Here is an 18,923-nt window from a genome sequence, read left to right on the forward strand (position 1 = left end):
AAAACAATAGAAACTAACACATAAAGTAATACAAAATATATATTGACATACATCCTGTGATGAGAGTAAATTAAAAATTAGGAACTTTTCTACAAAGTGAAGCTCAGGTCCAGATGTTCCAAGGACAATTCTACCAAACATTAATAGAACTAATACCAATTCTTTACCTCTTTACAAACATTCATAGAAATACCTAGTAATTTCTAAGTATAGGATATAGTGAACACTTGTAAAAGATCCTAAAATGCCCGTGTTAACCTAATCCTAAGACTTAACACAAAGATTACACAGAAGAACTACAAACTAATATATCTTATAATTATGGATGCAAAAATCTCAACAAAATAATTTGTTATTCTCCTCTCTCTCTCTCTCTCTCTCTCTCTCTCTCTCTCTCTCTCTCTCCCCACTTATCTATCTCCCCAGTCTCTTTCTCTCTTTTCTCCTGCTACTAGCTAACATCTTTTGATTCCTCTTTTATGCTTCCTAAGATCTAATAACTCTATATCCTCACCTCGTACTTCCTTAACATCTCATCCTAAACCCACCACTCCATTCTCTCTTTGCCCACCATTATTAACTGTAGGTCCTTTTGCAACCTACTGTTTACATTGTTAATAATAATCAAACTCACCATTTCTGTCTGTTGTGACAAAACTGTAAACATCTCAATAGTAGCTCTTTGGTTTAATTAAGCCTGAATTTTATTTTGCATTGAAATATGTTAATATTGATCTCCTCCTTAAAGGAGAGGTCATGGAATTCTGTAGGGACACTATAAGTCTATTCATATAAACTATAATACCTTAGATATACACTGCTAAAGGGAAAGACACAAAAACAATGTGAAAAAACAAGGGAAGAAAGTGCCCCAAAGAAACCAAGATACATTACTAGAACCAATGGCCAGCATAGCAGAAGAGATGTCCAAGAGAAGTTCAGGAAGTATGTAATTAAAATGTTCTGTGAATTAAAGGATGATATAAGAAAGCAAACACAGGCAACAAAAGGTCATTTCAATAAAGAGCTACACAGCCAAATACAGGAAACAAAAGATTACTTCATAAAGCAATAGAGATTCTAAAAAAAAGAAAAGAAATCATTAAAATGAAGGAAATAATAAAGCAAATTAAAAACTCCATAGAAATCATCACCAACAGACTAGATCACTTAAATAATAGGACCTCAGACAATGAAGACAAAATATATAATCTTGAAAGTAAAGTTGACCACACAGTGAAGATGGTAAGAAACCATGAGCAGAACATTCATGAATTATGAAAAGGCCAAATGTAAGAATTATTGAGATAGAAGAAGGCATAGAGTTCCAAAACAAAGGAATGAACAGTTTATTAAATAAAATAATATCAGTAACTTTTTCAAACCTGAATAATGAATTGGACAATCAAATACAAAAGGCTTACAGGACATCAAGTGTTCAAAATCATGACAGATTCTACACCAAGGCACATAACAATGAAAATGCCTTACATACAGAATAAGGAAAGAAATTTAAAAGCCACAAGAGAAAGGAATCAGGTTACATATAGGAGAAAATCAATTAGAATATCTGCAGATTTCTAAACCCAGACCTTCAAAGCTAGAGGGTCCAGGAACAATATATACCAAACTCTGAAAGAAAATGGATGCCAATGAAGAATCTTACATCCAGCAAAATTAAGCTTTAGATTTCATGATAAAGTGAAAACCTTTCATAATAAACAAAAATTGAAAGAATTTAAAACTAGAAAGCCTGGACTACAAAATACATCCTTAGCAAAATATTTCATAAAGCAAAAATGAAAAACAACCATGAAAATCAGCAAAGGGAGGAAGTACACTAAAGGAAAAGACAATCAAAGGAGAAACCAAGTCAAGTTAAAAACCAAAATTAAGCAAAATGACTAGAAATATGAACCATGTTTCAATAATAACCCTGAATGTTAATGGCCTAAACTCATCAATCAAAAGACATAGACTGGCAGATTGGATTTTTTACAAAACCAACAATATGCTGGCTTCAAGAGACTTATCTCATAGGAAAAGACAACCACAAACTGAAGGTGAAAGGTTGGGAATAAATATACTACTCACATTGACTGTGTAAATAAGCACAGGTTTCCATCCTCATATCAAATAAAGTAGACATCAAGACAAAGTTAATCATAAGGAATAAAGAAGGACATTTTATACTGCTTAAAAAACCATTTATCAACAAGATTGAATGAAATAAACAAGAAATAACAATTGTAAATACTTAAGCACCAAACAATGAATTATGGGCTAACAAGAAAAGGACAAATGTAATGGCCATCTACATTCTTCAAACTCTTCTTAATTTCAAGAGTAAAATAGACCACAATACAATAATACTGGGTGACTTTAACACAACACATTCACCACTAGATAGACCTTCCAAACAAAAGCTAAACAAAGAAACTATAGAACTCAATAATACAATCAATAACTTAGACTTAACAGACATACAAAAGTAAAAGAATAAAATAAAAAAAAACAGACACACAGAAAGTATTTCATCCATCAGTGAGTGAATACACTTTCTTCTCAGCAGCACATGGATCCTTCTCTAAAATAGGCCATATATTATGTCACAAAGCAACTCTTAGCAAGTACAAATAGAGATACTACCCTGAATGCCATAAGATTATAATGGAATGAAATTAGAGATTATTGATAAAATGAAAAACAGAAGCTACTCCAACACATGGAAACTAAATAATATGCTACTTAATGAGCAGGAGATAGCAGAAATCATCAGAGAGGAGATTAAAAAATTTTTAGACGTAAATGAGACCAATGATACAACATATTGAAATCTCTGGAATACTATAAAGATGGTACTAAGAGGAAAGTTAATTACATGGAGTTCATTTTTTTTAAAGAAGAAAAAGTCAATAAATAAAGGACCTAAAATTGCATCTCAAAGCCCCCCAAAAGAGAACAATCAACACCAAAAGTAGTAGAAGACAGGGAATAATTAAAATCAGAGCTGAAATCAATGAAACTGAAACAACAGAAACAATTGAAAAAATTGGCAAAACACAAAGTTTGTTCTTTGAAAAAATAAATAAAATTCATAAACCCTTAGCCACACTAATACAGAGAGAGAAAACTTATATTACTAAAATCTGTGATAAAAATAAAATATCATGATGGATACATCTGAAATACAGAAGATAATTAAAAACTATTTAAAAATTTATACTCCAATTAAATAGAAAATAACAAAGACATCGACAAATTTCTAGAGACATGATCTATCCCAACCGAATCAAGCTAATATACACAAGTTAAACAAATCAATTTCAAGCAAGTAAATAGAAGACACCATCAAAAGCCTACATACAAAGTAGAGCTCGACCAGTCAGGGTGGGTGGGGGGTCATCCGAGGAATGGAGGAACTTTGGATAGGGCAAGGGAAATGGAGGGGAGATGGGTGTAGGGTTGATGGTGAAATAAGATTGACATCATTACCCTAGGAACATGTATGATGACACAAATGGTGTGAATCTACTTCATCTACAAGTACAGAAGTGAAAAGTTGTGCTCCCTTTGTGTTTTATATAGTGGAATGCATTCTGCTGTCATCTATAATTCATTAGAACAATTAAATAAATATTTATTTAAATATTTAAAATACATTATCATTGTATTTTCAAATTCTTCAGGATGAAAGAATTTGAAAATACAATGATAAATGAAAGAAGTCAGACATGCAAAGCCACATATTGTAGGATTCATTAATACAAAATTCACAGGGGCTGGGGATGTGGCTCAAGCGGTAATGTGCTCACCTGGCATGCACAGGGTGCTGGATTTGATCCTCAGTACTACATAAAATAAAGATGTTGTCCACCGAAAATTAAAACATAAATATTTAAAAATTCTCTCTCTCTCTCTCTCTCTCTCTCTCTCTCTCTCTCTCTATCTATCTATCTATCTATCTATCTATCTCTATCTTTATCTCTTGAAAAAAAATTAAATTAAATTAACAGTATCAGCAAATCTGTAGTCAGAAAATAGATCCATGGTTGCTTAGGCTTAGGGAATAGAGAGTTGATAATGAAATGGTAGCCTGCTTCTGAGTTGACAAATGGTCACTAGTAATGGGTGAGTATATCTTTGTACTAAAAACAATTTAATTGTATAAGTAAGTGGGGTGATTAAAAGATTATTAATTATGTATCAATTATGATCTTATTTAAATAAAGAAAGGGAACAAATAACATGATATTCCACATACTTATTAAGAAGCAAAGGGTCAAAGAAATTAAATTTTAAGAGCTTCTTGACTTTGTTTACAAAGGGATCTTGTGGGTTGTTGAGGGAATCGATGTTCACTCCAAATGATGTAGCAGTGCTCACATCCAAGCTGTAGGCCCCAAAGATGCTGAATAGAGAAAGATATAATATGAAAAGATAAAACCAGTGCCTCTTCCCAATCTTTCCACTACACATGCAGCAAGAATTAGGAGTAAGTTCACATACCCAGGCAAGACAAGCAGAGAGCCACACACTCACAGTTATCTGCTGAACTATCAGATGACTCCATGATCCCTTCACACTTACTATGAGGCCTTTATGAGTTTCAAATGAGGTATTGCCCTTGTTCCAGGAGTGATGGGTACAGTGAGGTGAGTTAGACTCACCTCTGAACTCAAGAAGCTCACCCACACCAGAATAAGATCCATAATCAGACACACTACAGTAGCACAAATAGAATGTGAATAATGATAGTTGTATACAAACTGAGCTTCATCAGGACAAGGGAGGAATAACTAAGTCTTCCTAGAGGACTCACGAAAGGTGATCTTGACCTTGTCTTCTAGTATATCCAAAGTTACAAATATTTGCAGCCAAACAAACCTTGGCGGATACAGGAGAGATCCTTTCTCCCCCAGCTGCCCTGTCTCCTTCTGGGATCAGCATCTTCTTGGATGAACAGTTGGAGTTGTGACTCCAAACTTTGCTTTGTCTGCTCATTGCACTAGCTCAACATTTGGAATTCAGTTCTGTGGCAGGCAGTTGGAGGGGCTCTTGCTGGAGCTTGGAATGCCAGAGCTGCCCTTTTACTTCCTCTTTTAAATTGATAAACTTTCCCTTCTCTGATTACAGTCTTATGTTTTTCACCAACACATCTCCATACTGGTTAATGATGGGGAACATCTACACACAAAACACAAGATCACCCATAGTTAAGTAAGGAGACTAAGTCCCCAACGCTATAGCTTTCCCAGGATGAAGAAGTATGAGGCATTTATAATGAATCTCACTATATCTCTTCTAAAACATAATGACAAAAGAATATTTTTAGAACATTCAAATTCAGAGGACTATCCGTTTGAAAGGGACTACTATCTCTCTCACTTTCTACCCATACCCAGATTAAGCCTTTAAGTTTTCTATGAAAAGCCTTCCTATTTTATTACCCCCTTGAGTTTTTCACTGGTGAAGATTGGAGACAGCAGTGTTCTTATTCTCTTCTACTCTTCGTCCTCAGATACAGTGATGGCTTTTTTTCATTAATCCCACTGGAACAAAATTCTAAGTCCAAAGAAAAAGAGATTTGTCTACATAAATGTGGAGGACTCTACAGTTGCAAAAGTTTGTTAAACAAGTTCTATTTATTTAAAAAAATGTTTAGTGTGTGATAGTAGAAAAAGAACACCTGTACTTAAGCCTAATGATGTGCAAGATTGACATAAAACCTACTAAAACCAGTGGGGAATGTGATAATAGGAGCAAATGTGACTCCATTTTGATTTACGACTTCATCTTGTAAAACAACCATGCCAAGTAGAAGAGTCATGACTGGGGCAAGATGTTTTTTTCCTTTTGCTATAGAAACTTTTAAGAACATGGAACCACCTAATGGGGTAACTAGGGTAACAGGGCTCTGTTTCTGTAACTGGGGTGACTGGGCTAACTATGATTGGTTAGGCTTCCCTCTGCATGACTGCACTGTCCTGCTTCTATAACCTGGCTTGCTTGCATTGGCTATACTCCCTGAACATCCCTTTTGCAGTTTTCAGACTTATAAGGAGTGCCCTTGCAATTGTTTGGGGCTGATTAGGGGAACAGCTTTATGTTCTGGTCAGCCACCACTAGTGTGCCTCAATAAAGGCTTGATTCAATTATATGTGAGTGGTCTGGAAGTCAGTTTATAAAACCCTGGGATAAAGCTTTAACTATAACATTTGGGGGTTCGCTCTGGATTTATTTTTTCCTGACCATCACGGTTAATTTGCATCCAACGATGGGCCATTGGACCTCAGCAGCAGAGTAGAGGGGAGCTCCTGAGAGACACTCTACAGCCTCACTCCAATCCATCCTAGGATGCTCTGAAAAGCCTCCTGCTGGCTCTCAGTTCTGATGAGTCCACTCTTCTCTGGGGGAAAAGGTCAGATGGGATGCAGCTGCTTACACCTTCCCTGGGACAGGACGAGATGTTATCACTGTCTCCCTGGAGGTCTTCTGTCTGTATCTGGGGCCCACTGGAGGTCTTCCTGGGAGGTCTCATCTGTCTGGGAGCAGGAGGAGACATAGACTCTGTCCCACTGGAGGCCTCCCTGCAGGGCCTCATCTGTCTGGGGGCAGGACGAAACATGGTCTCTGCCCCATTAGAGGTCTCCCTGTGTGACCTCAGAGATTGTTGCTTGTCCTGTGTCTGTTCTGCTGTTTGTCATTTCTCCAGTGTCTTCTGCTGTTGGTCATTTGTCCATTGTCAGTTCACTGGCCATTTGTTCTGTTTGCAGGGTCTCTGCCCCATTAGAGGTCTCTCTGGGTGACCTCAGCTATTGTTGCTGTCCTGTGTCTGTTTGGCTTTTTGTCATTTCTCCAGCGTCTTCTTGCTGTTTGTCATTTGTCCCGTGTCTGTTCGCTGGCAGTTTGTCCTGTTTGTCTATCTGAGTGTTGTGCATGGGCTCTTTTCTTGTTCTCGTAACCGCTCTTCTTTCAACAGGACTCCTTCGCTCCACCGATATCAGAGACAAGAAAGCACTACAGAGGTCTCTACCTGGACCCCTTTAATTTGTTTTCTTAACATTTTTTAGGACTTTATTTGTTGGTTGGTTTTTGTTTGCTCCCTTTGTGTCCTGTGTTAATTTCTACCTCAGGTGGTTTCTAATGGGAATAAAATGATTAAAATGATTCATCTGTGCTCACTACAACTTGTATTAAAATGTAAAGTGCTGCCAACAGGACTAAAAGAATTGTCAAAAGTAAAAGCTAAGGTAAAAAAAAAATTAGAGATTGTCTTCATTTAGGAACTAGGCCAGGTGGCCAACTGAGTAAATCATGTCAGTTCCTATAGAGGACAGATTAAAACTAAAGTGCTTTATAAAACTATTATTCCTAAATTGTGTAATAAAAGCACTATTTTGTCTAGAAATTTGGTTTTTGTCTCTCAGTATTTGCAAGCATGAATAACTTCCAACTCTTAAAAAATGGTCTAAATATTTTTCAATGTCAGGCTAAAAGTTTGTGGCCACTATCCAAGAAACCAGAAAAACCAGTTTAAAATGAGACCCAAACCTGGGGGACTCTCCCAAGGAGATCAATGGAGATGCATCTTTGGGAAGGTCTTCCAAAAAAAAAAAAAAGCCCCCTTCATTGGTCTATGTTCCTTCAACTCTTTTCAGTTTTCATGAACAGAACCACCTCAGGAAAAAGTTAGAAAACTTTTAAAATTCTGCATTTTTTAAATTCTTAATTTTGATCCAATATGCTTAGGTTAATGTTTTTCTGATTAAACTCTGCTTTATTCTAAGGCCAATTTACAAGAGTTAACTCTCAATCTAATAGGTTTATTAAAAATAAGCTACAAAGTTTTTGTTTTTGTTTTGTGTGGGTGCACTGGTGTACTGTCTGTCTACATGTATTGCCATGTCTACATATACTTGGTACAAAAACTTGACATATGAGATCATAAATTAAAATTTTTAAAAAATGGATCCAAAAACTTTTGTTTTATATAATTTAAAAGGTTCAATTTAAATTGGAAAAATAAATAAAAGTACAAATGTCTTCAAAGTTACTAATGCATATTTTTGTTTTTAGATGGTTAAACAGCTGTTAAAATGTAAATGTCTATAAAGTGTCTGATATCCATTGTCTCTAGGATTTTTATTCGACAGAGAAAAAAATGAAAATAAATTACTAATACTATTCAATGCACTTGTCAGATACCTTGTTTTTTTAAAAAAAATATGTAAATTTTATCTAAACGTATATAAAATTAATCATGGATGTGTTTGTTAGAGACATCTAATTGGTACAAAGTTAGAATGCTAACTGTTAAATATAATATCAAGTACTCTTAACTCCTTAAATTCCATAAGGTAAAATATTTAAGCAATGTTGGTGTTTTCATAAATTGGTAAAGTAAAAAAGAAATTTGAAATTATTTTGTGTTATTATAAAAACAAGGTAACTATGAGTTACAATGTTCCAACAGGTATAATTCTGCATTCAAAGAATCAAGATGTTTCAACTGTATTTCAATTATAGTACTGTAAGTAACAAGTATTTCATCTTATTAAAAGTAATTAATTTATCTAAATTCAAAAATTTATAAGGGTTATTTCAAGTTACAAACAAAAAAAGAATCAATGGGCTAAAAATTATTAAAAAGTTCAAAATATAATAATATATTTAATGAAAAACATTTCCAGGTAAAAAGTCTTTATGTGGTAAAGTATAATTATAATACATTTAAGTAAACAAAAGGGTCTAATTAAGTAATATAAAGGTCTATAAATAAAAGACAAATATTAAAAAGTTTATATGTAACTAAGTTGGTTACATATGTAACACAAATAGTCAAAACTATTTAAGGTTGTTCCCTAATGACAAATAATAATGTACTGATATATTTATATGTTAAATTGATAAAAACTTTTAAAAATATTAATTACATTATGTCTATTATGGTTTAATCCTCTAGAACATGTAATCTTAGAGAAATTAAGGTTTGTACATTTATGGCTAAACAACAACTGTTATTTTAAAATATTGTCCTATGGAATTCAAGCTCCCGTTTGCCTGCATCTCCCAGGCAAACAACTGTGATTCAGCACTAAACGATCTCGCTGAAATAACTGGTCGGCCCTTCGGAACCTGTGGAGGTTAATACCAACCGAGCCTTCATAGGCAGTGGCCACAGGATTGAGACAGGGTTTGCGAGAGCAAGTCAAGACCCACACTTGCATTGGTCATCTGGCAAAGAAAACAAACTGTAGCCATTTGCATGGGATACCACCATGGCAGAGAACTGACGTCACCAGAATGCTGGGGAAGAGATCACTTCATTGAAACCATGGGCGACAGGTGTGTAACCCCCTAGCCCTTCCTCTCTACACAGCAGGGAAACCTTAATGGCCCCTCCCAGCTCTCCCGTGTGCACAATAGTCAGACCGAGGGAATCAGGAGTGGCGAGGGACCCGAGGCGCGAAACCCCCGGCTACTGCTCCCACCAGTGCTGACAACTGAGGGCTCTTGCACCAGCTACCAGGGGGGCATGGCTACTGGAGGGCAAGCAAAATTTGCTGAGGGTTCTCAGCCCCAAGCTCCACAAACTTAGGATCTAAGGGAATGGCAAATAGAAAGAGTGTGCCCAGTCTTTCAAGAAAATAGGGCTCCTGGGAACAGCAGACCTGGCGTGCAGCCAGTATTGTGGTAAGCGTCACCAGTGAGTGGGGCCTGGCTTGAGGAAAAGTGGGGAAGTGACTAGACACAAGAGAAGGCCCTTGGCACTCAGGATTGGAGACCTGCCGAGTCTGGGAGGAAGAGGTTCTGCACAGTGATTGGTTCCCGCCTATGGAGAGGAAAAGCTTGGCGTTGTGGGCACAGCTCCACCTACTAAAAGAGAAGTTAATAAAAATCTAAGATTCAATTTATTAAATTTTTTTTATTTGAGTTTATTTTTCATTTTCATTTTTTAAAATTTTTTTTAAAATTTTAAATTATCTTTTTAAATTTTTTTTCTTATTTTCTTTTCTATTTTTTTCTTTTGTCTTTTCATTTCTTTTCAACTTTCTTATTCACCCTTCCTTGAATTCTACCTACTTACACTCATTCTTTTTAGTGACTTCTTTCCTTCCCTTCTAATACATTTCCACCCAAGCATCAAATAAATTTATAGGAGTAAACAGTAACTCAGCAGTCAAACAGAACAAGAAGTAACATGAGCAGCATGAAAAAGAAAAAAAGAAAAGGTGTACACACAATGCAGGACAGCCTAAATATTCAGGAGGACCTAGAGGCATCAGATAAATGGCCAAATAAAGAAATCAAAGAATACCTTAGACAGATGGAATGGAATCTGAAAGAGGATATGAGACAGCAAATTCAAACAGTGAAAGAACACATTGAAAATGAATTACATAAACAGATAAAAAAAGAAATAAGCATCTTTATCAGGAGATAAAGATTATAAAAAAAACAATAAGTCTAGAAATGAAGGAAACTATAAACCAAAATAAAAACTCAAATGAGAGTATCACTAACAGAGTGGAGCAAATAGAAGGCAGAACATCAGATAATGAATAAAAAATGTATAATCTTGAGAAGAGACTAGCCAACTCAGAAAGGCCGGTAAAAAATCACGAGAAAAACATCCAAGAGATATGGGATAACATAAAAAAACAAACTTAAGAGTCATTGGGATAGAGGAAGGTACAGAGGTTCAAACCAAGGGAGTGAGAAACCCGCTGAATGAAATAATTATAGAAAACTTTCCAGAAATAATAAAGAAAACGAATATAAAAATTGTTGATGCATACAGGACACCGAACATACAAAATCAGAGTAGACCAACGCCAAGACACATTGTTATGAAGATATCCAATATACAGAACAAAGAGAAAATATTAAAAGCTACAAGAGAAAGGAGGCAAATTACATTCAGGGTCAGACCAATAAGGTTAACAACGGATTTTTCATCAGAGATGCTGAAAGCAAGAAGATCCTGGAACAACTTATTTCAAACACTAAAAGCCAATGGATGCCAACCAAGAATTCTGTATCAAGCAATATTAAGCTTCAGGTATGACAATGAAATAAAAATCTTTCATGATAAACAAAAGTTTAAAGAATTTGCAGCCAGAAAACGAGCACTGCAAAGCATCTTGAGCAAAACACTACATGAGGAAGAAATGAAAAACAATAAACAAAACCAACAGTGGGAAGGACCTCAGTAAAGACAGAGGGTGGGGGGAAAGCTAATCATGGAGAAACAAACTAAATTTTTAAAAAAAGATAAATAATCAAACATGGCTGGAAGTACAAAGCATATATCAATAGTAACTCTAAATGTTAATGGCTTAAACTCTCCAATAGAGCGACATAGGCTGGTATCATGGATTAAAAAAACAAATCCAACAATATGCTGCCTCCAGGAGACACATCTGATTGGAAAAGACATACACAGGCTGAAGGTGAAAGGATGGGAAAAAATATACCACACACACGGTGCTTGTAAGCAAGCAGAGGTGGCCATCCTCATATCGAATAAAATCAACTTCAAGACTAAGTTAATCAAAAGGGATAAGGAAGGAGATTATATACTGTTAAAAAGAACCATTCACCAACAAGACATAACAATTATCAATATTTGTGCACCAAATAAAGGTGCTGCGATGTTCATAAAACAACTTTCCTCAAGTTCAAGAATCAAATAGATCACAACACGAAAATTATAGGTGACGACCACACACCTCTCTCACCATTGGACAGATCTTCCAAACAAAAGTTGAATAAAGAAACTATAGAACTCAATATCACAATCAAAAACCTAGACTTAACTGACATATATAGAATATATCAACCATCATCAAGTGGATATACTTTTTTCTCAGCAGCACATAGATCCTTCTCAAAAATAGACCATATATTATACCATAGGGCAACTCTACGTAAATATAAAGGGGTAGAGATAATACCATGCATTTTATCTGATCATAATGGAATGAAACTGGAAATCAATGATAAAAGAAGGAAGGAAAAATTTTACATCACATGGAAAATGAACAATATGTTACTGAATGATCAATGAGTTACAGAAGACATAAAGGAGAAAATAAAAAAATTCTTAGAGATAAATGAAAATACAGACACAACATATTGGAATCTATGGGACACAATGAAAGCAGTTTTAAGAGGGAAATTCATCACCTGGAGGTCATTCCTCAAAAAAAGAAAAAACCAACAAATAAATGAGCTCACACTTCATCTCAAAGCCCTAGAAAACGAAGAGCAAAACAACAGCAAATGTAGCAGAAGGCAAGAAATAATTAAAATCAGAGCGGAAAACAAAGAAATTGAAACAAAAGAAACTATTAAAAAAACTGACAAAACTAAAAGTTGGTTCTTAAAAAAAATAAATAAGATCGACAGACCCTTAGCCATGCTAACGAAGAGAAGAAGAGAGAGAACTCAAATTACTAACATACGGCATGAAAAAGGCAATATCACAACAGATGCTACAGAAATATAGAAGACAATTAGATATCATTTTGAAAACCTATATTTCAATAAAATAGAAGATAGTGAAGAAATCGATAAATTTCTTAAGTCATATGATTTGCCCAGACTGAGTCAGGAGGATACACACAATTTGAACAGACTAATATCAATGGATGAAATTGAAGAAGCTATCAAAAGACTACCAACTAAGAAAAGCCAGGACCGGATGGGTATACAGTGGAGTTTTACAAACCTTTAAAGAAGAATTAATACCAATACTTTTCAAGTTATTTCAGGAAATAGAAAAAGAGGGAGCTCTTTCTAATTCATTCTATGAGGCCAACATCACCCTGATTCCTAAACCAGACAAAGATGCCTCAAAGAAAGAAAACTACAGATCAATATCTCTAATGAACCTAGATGCAAAAATCCTCAATAAAATTCTGGTAAATTGGATACAAAAACACATCAAAAAAATTGTGCACCATGATGAACTAGGATTCATCCCTTGGAGGCAAGGATGGTTCAATATACGGAAATCAGTAAATGTTATTCACCACATCAATAGACTCAAAGATAAGACCATATGATCATCTCGATAGATGCAGAAAAAACATTCAAGAAAGTACAGCATCCCTTTATTTTCAAAACATTAGAAAAACTAGGGATAACAGGAACTTTCCTCAACATTGTAAAAGCTATCTATGCTAAGCCTCAGGATAGCATCATTCTGAATGGAGAAAAATTGAAGGCATGCCCTCTAAAATCTGAAACAAGACAGGGATGCCCTCTGTCATCACTTCTATTCAATATAGTTCTCGAAACACTGGCCAGAGCAATTAGACAGATGAAAGAAATGAAAGGCATAAAAATAGGAAAAGAAGAACTTAAATTATCACTATTTTCAGATGACATGATTCTATACCTAGAAGACCCAAAAGGGTCTACAAAGAAACTACTAAAACTAATAAATGAATTCAGCAAAGTGGCAGGATATTAAATCAACACACATAAATAAAAGGCATTTCTATATATCTGCCACAGTCTGGCTGGGCACAATTCAGGAGCCACTTGTCAAAAGAAACTAACTTTATTTTTAGAACTACAAAAGCCAAACAAAACAGCTCCTTCGGAAAAAACCCTCAGAGCCCAACTGCCACCACCAGCTTCCCACAAGCCTCTCACCCCCACACCAGCCTCTCCACCTCCCACAATCCTCCTGCTCTTGAGGCCGATTGGCTGGGTTGCATGAGCGGAGCCAAAGAAGTCCCCCAGTGGGCAGCTCTGCAGAGGAGCCAATCAGCTAGATTTTTTTCTGGGGCTGCTGTGAGCCAATCATCAGCTGGCAGCTGGAAGTTTGCTGGCAGCTGGAAGTTTGCTGGTGCCCCTTTGGCTGTGGCTCTCAACATATATCATCGACAAAACTTGTGAAACAGAAATGAAAAAAAAACATCCCATTCACAATATCCTTGAAAACAATAAAATACTTGGAATCAACCTAACAAAAGAGGTGAAAGACTTAAACAATGAAAACTCCAGAACCCTAAAGAGAGAAATAGAAAAAGATTTTAGAATATGGAAAAATATACCCTGTTCATGGATAGGCAGAACTAACATCATCAAAATGGCGATATTACCAAAAGTTCTCTATAGGTTTAATGCAATGCCAATCAAAATCCCGAAGGCATTTCTTGTAGAAATAGATAAAGCAATCATAAAATTCATATGGAAAAATAAAAGACCCAGAATATCAAAAGCAACTCTAAGCAGGAAGTGTGAATCAGGCTGCACAGCGATACTGGATTTCAAACTATGCTACAGAGCAATAGTAACAAAAACAGCATTGTAGTGGTACCAAAACAGGCGGGTGGACCAATGGTACAGAATAGAGGACACAGAGACTAATCCACAGTTACAACTATCTTATATTTAATAAAGGGGCTAAAGGCATGCAATGGAGGAAGAAGAGCGTCTCAACAAATGGTGCTTGGAAAACTGGAAATCCATATGCAACAAAATGAAACTGAATCCCCTTCTCTCACGATGCACAAAAGTTAACTCAAAATGTATCAGGGAGTTTGATATCAAATCAGAGACTCTGTGTCTGATAAAAGAAAAAGTTGGCTCCGATCTACATATTGTGGGGTCAGGCTCCAAATTCCTTAATAGGACACCCATAGCAGAAGAGTTAATAACAAGAATCAACAAATGGGACTTACTTAAACTAAAAAGTTTTTTCTCAGCAAAAGAAACAATAAGAGAGGTAAATAGGAAGCCTACATCCTGGGAACAAATTTTTACTCCTCACACTTCAGATAGAGCCCTAATATCCAGAGTATACAAAGAACTCAAAAATTAAACAATAATAAAAAAAATGAACAGTAAGATAACAAATAACCCAATCAACAAATGGGCCAAGGTCCTGAACAGACACGTCTCAGAGGAGGCCATACAATCTATCAACAAGTACATGAAAACATGCTCACCATCTCTAGCGTCAGAGAAATGCAAATCAAAACCACCCTAAGATACCATCTCACTCCAGTAAGATTGGCAGCCATTATGAAGTCAAACAACAAGAAGTGCTGGTGAGGATTTGGGGAAAAGAGTACATTGTACATTGCTGGTGGGACTACAAATTTGTGTGGCCAATTTGGAAAGCAGTATGGAGATTCCTTGGAAAGCTGAGAATGGAACCACCATTTGACCCAGCTATTCCCCTTCTTGGACTGTTTCCTAAAGACCTTAAAAGAGCATACTATAGGGACACTGCTACTACAATGTTCATAGCAGCACAATTCACAATAGCTAGACTGTGGAACCAACCTAGATGCCCTTCAATAGATTAATGGATAAAAATATGTGGCATTTATTCACAACGGAGTATTACTCTGCACTAAAAAAATGACAAAATCATGAAATTTGCAGGGAAATGGATGGTACTAGAGCAGATTATGCTAAGAGAAGCTAGCCAATCCCTTAAAAATAAATGCCAAATGTCTTCTTTGATATAAGAAGAGCAACCAAGAGCAGAATAGAGAGGAAGAGCATGAGAAGAAGATCACCACTAAACAGACATGAGAGTCGGGAGGGAAAGAGAGAGAGAAGGGAAATTGCATGGTAAAAGAAGGAGACCCTCATTGTTATACAAAATTACATATCAGAGAAAGTGAGGGGGGAAAGTGGAAAAAACAAGAGAGAGAAATGAATTACAGTAGATGGGGTAGGGAGAGAAGAAAGAAAGGGAGGGGAGGGGAGGGGAGGGAAGGAGAGGGGAGGGGGGATAGTAGAGGATAGTAAAGTCAGCAGAATACAACATACACTAGTATGGCAGTAGGTAAAAAAGTGGATGTGTAACCGATGTGAATCTGCAATATGTATCTAGGGTAAAAATGGGAGTTCATAATCTGCTTGAATAAAATGTATGAAATATGATATGTCAAGAACTTTGTAATGTTTTGAACAACTAATAAAAAAATGAAAAAAAACAAAGGAAAGAAAAAAATATCACACATACCCTTTTTAGACTGAAAATACTACATTAAAGAAAGGGTCAACATACCAAAGAGACATGCAAACGAAATGCTCTGGCAGAATGCCAGGCTGGACCTTGCAGGAGCACTCAAGTCTGGGAATGTGTATCGAGTATGAACCCAAGAATTGGGGCATGAAGTCTCAACTTATCTTAGCTCATCATTGTGCCTTTGGTGTGACTGGAGTCTCTCTAAATGGAGTTGGGAAGGAGCAAATGTGCTGTTGGAATTTTTGTTCTTATATATCACCTACATGTTACCTCCCTCATTGTTTGGTCCAGTTTCTGAGTCATAGACTTGTCAGGCCCTTATTTATAGAATGGCAATCATGGTGTCCTGGCTTTCTCTCTCATTTTATAGATATAGAACCTATTCACATGTGCTATGTGAGAAGCTGGGAATTCCTGTGCCAACACCTCTGCATTTTGTTAGAATGCTTTTGTAAGGTGAGTATGGTTGAGTTTCTTCCTATACTTTGGCAAAGAAAATGCCAGTTTAATGTCATTGATAAAAATGCACTTCTTTGGGAGGAAGTTCCCGACTCTCATCCTTTTTGAAACAGTATGCAAGCTCCACCCTGAGCATGGCCAGGTTTTCCTTGGGGCTCTGTTGTCAACTCTTCAAGAGCCTCAGTAGAAATACTCAGATCTCTATTTCACCTGCATTTGATGCTCATGATGTTGTTAAGACTTGTACATATCATAAAGAGATGTTTAATTTGCCTTTGCACATTTGAGCAAAAATCTGTGAAAGAGAAGATGTCAAGCACATTCAAACATTCCTATTCATAACTAGATCTCATGAGTAGCTTTATTTAAAAAAGTGATCATGGATACATTTGAAACTACAATTTCTTGAACAATGCAAGTATTCATAATTTGATAATTTGCACATACATAATTTCTTAATGTCTAAATCTATGGTTATTTCCATGGCACTGTCCAAGTTTTACTACTAAAGGTACATGTAGAGGATTTGAGAGACAAAACAAAAGCATTCTGCATTTTTTAATTATCCTTCAAAGATAACACCCTGTCTGTAAGTCTTAGAAGGGAGAAAATACAAAAGAGATAAGACAGCTCTTATCTATGGACTTCACATAATTAACCACAAGGTGAGTATTGTTTTTCCACAAGGTCAAATTTAGTGATATAAAATGAACAGTAATTGGATGATTTAAAAAATTATTAAAATTTAAGTCAATTGAATGGAGTGTTCCAAAAGAAATGTGAATTTGTGGCTTGCATTTGTGATTAACCTGGTTAGGTATTTGCCTCAGGGACTGAATACTGGATAGAAATCCATGAGATATAATCCAGATGGTAAAAGGATATGCTGCTTTCTGCTTAGATTATCTTTCCCAAAGTCTGAGGCTTCTTTTTTTTAAAGAGAGAGAGAAAGAAAGAGAGAGAGAGAGAGAGAGAGAGAGAGAGAGAGAGAGAGAGAGAGAGAATTTTTTAATATTTATTTTTTTATTTTTTATTTTTTGGTGGAAACAACATCTTTTTATTTTATTTTTATGTGGTGCTGAGGATCAAACCCAGTGCCCCATGCATGCCAGGTGAGCACATTACTGCTAGAGCCACATACCCAGCCCCTGAGGCTACTTAATTAGATTCTATTTCTACAATTCTGAGACCTAATGACTACCTGAGAATTCCATATTGATGTTAAAGATTGGCATTCTGCCAGAGCATTTGTTCCTCAATTAGAAGCATAGATCAATATTTTCAAAATAACAATATAAATTCTCTTGTTTCTCCTCCCAGGGTTTTTGGCAATATGACCCCCAATGTAATGAAAATATGGGAAAATGTGGGGGTGATTATTTTTGAAACTTCCCTTTGGTCGACTTGTTGGATGAGGCACTCCAGGGCAAGAGCACAATGCCAGCCCAGAGCTATTACTGGGAATTAATTATCATGAAGCTTTTAGAGGCTCCTCCTCCTGCCAAGAGTCATATTTCACCAGGTGTCAAGGTTCATGTCCAAGAATGTCATACTTCTGACTTTTCTCAGTCTCTGATGACACAAACACTCTTGGACTCACCTTCTCTCCAGTGCCCAGCCTCTACCCCCTTTTCCAATATTTTCTTTATTAGGAGCCTTTAATACTGCATAGGAGGCATTAAGTCAGACATTCCTAAAATGTGCACCATGCATGGCTTAATCTCCTTTCAAGATTGTCACTTTAGTAAAAGTGACCTTTATATAACTTTGGGGGTTATTATGTACATTTGAAAGAAAAGAGGAGACAGAGATGAACATATTGGGAAATGATTTGACCTCTGCTTTCTTTTATTTTAACTTTCTCTGAAAGTGTAAAGTCTTGGGGATTTCATTTGTTTTTTCCTGTCAATTAGGAGTTTTCAATAGTAGTGTACACAGGAATTTCTCTGCCTACCTCATTCTACTGACTTTGAAGAATGGAATTCCAGTATATTTTAAACCACTGTGTTCCCATGACCTTGTGTACTTCATAATCTTCTAGGGTAAAGTCAGCTAATTTCAGCAGCCATTTTCTTAATAATGCTTGGGGAAAGCAGCTCCAGAGGTATTATTGTAGTTCTTGTGTGCTATAAACAAGTGAGAGAAGGCTTTGCCTCTTCCTCCCTCTTCATCTTTTCTCATTAAGTCGTCAAAACTGCAGAGCTGACCACATTATTCTGCCTAACTGGTGTGGCCCATAAAGGCCATGTTGTTGATTGGAAAGAGCACACAGGGCTGAGTCCCCACTGATACTGTCTCTTGCATCTTAAGCACTTGTAAGAACTTAATAATTTAATTTAATAGACAACAATAATTTAATTGTTGTCTATTTTTCTCTAATCTAATATTCTTTCACATCAGAAAAAACAATTGAGAGCATGAAGAGAAAACTTTCAGAAGTGGATAAAATCTTTGCCCC

General features: G+C 36.0%; 1 protein-coding gene and 1 pseudogene across 6 annotated transcripts in view; both read right to left on the minus strand.

Annotated features, from left to right (window-relative positions):
* The window catches only part of LOC144364739 (cytochrome P450 3A9-like), a 67,231-nt pseudogene extending 60,603 nt beyond the window's left edge, over positions 1–6,628 (minus strand).
* LOC144364745 (cytochrome P450 3A9-like) overlaps positions 1–18,923 on the minus strand; it is a 466,715-nt gene that overhangs the window by 397,018 nt on the left and 50,774 nt on the right. The gene's annotated exons all lie outside the window — the stretch shown is intronic.

This window comes from Ictidomys tridecemlineatus, chromosome 10, assembly GCF_052094955.1.
Source record: "Ictidomys tridecemlineatus isolate mIctTri1 chromosome 10, mIctTri1.hap1, whole genome shotgun sequence".
Classification (NCBI taxonomy): Eukaryota; Metazoa; Chordata; class Mammalia; order Rodentia; family Sciuridae; genus Ictidomys; species Ictidomys tridecemlineatus.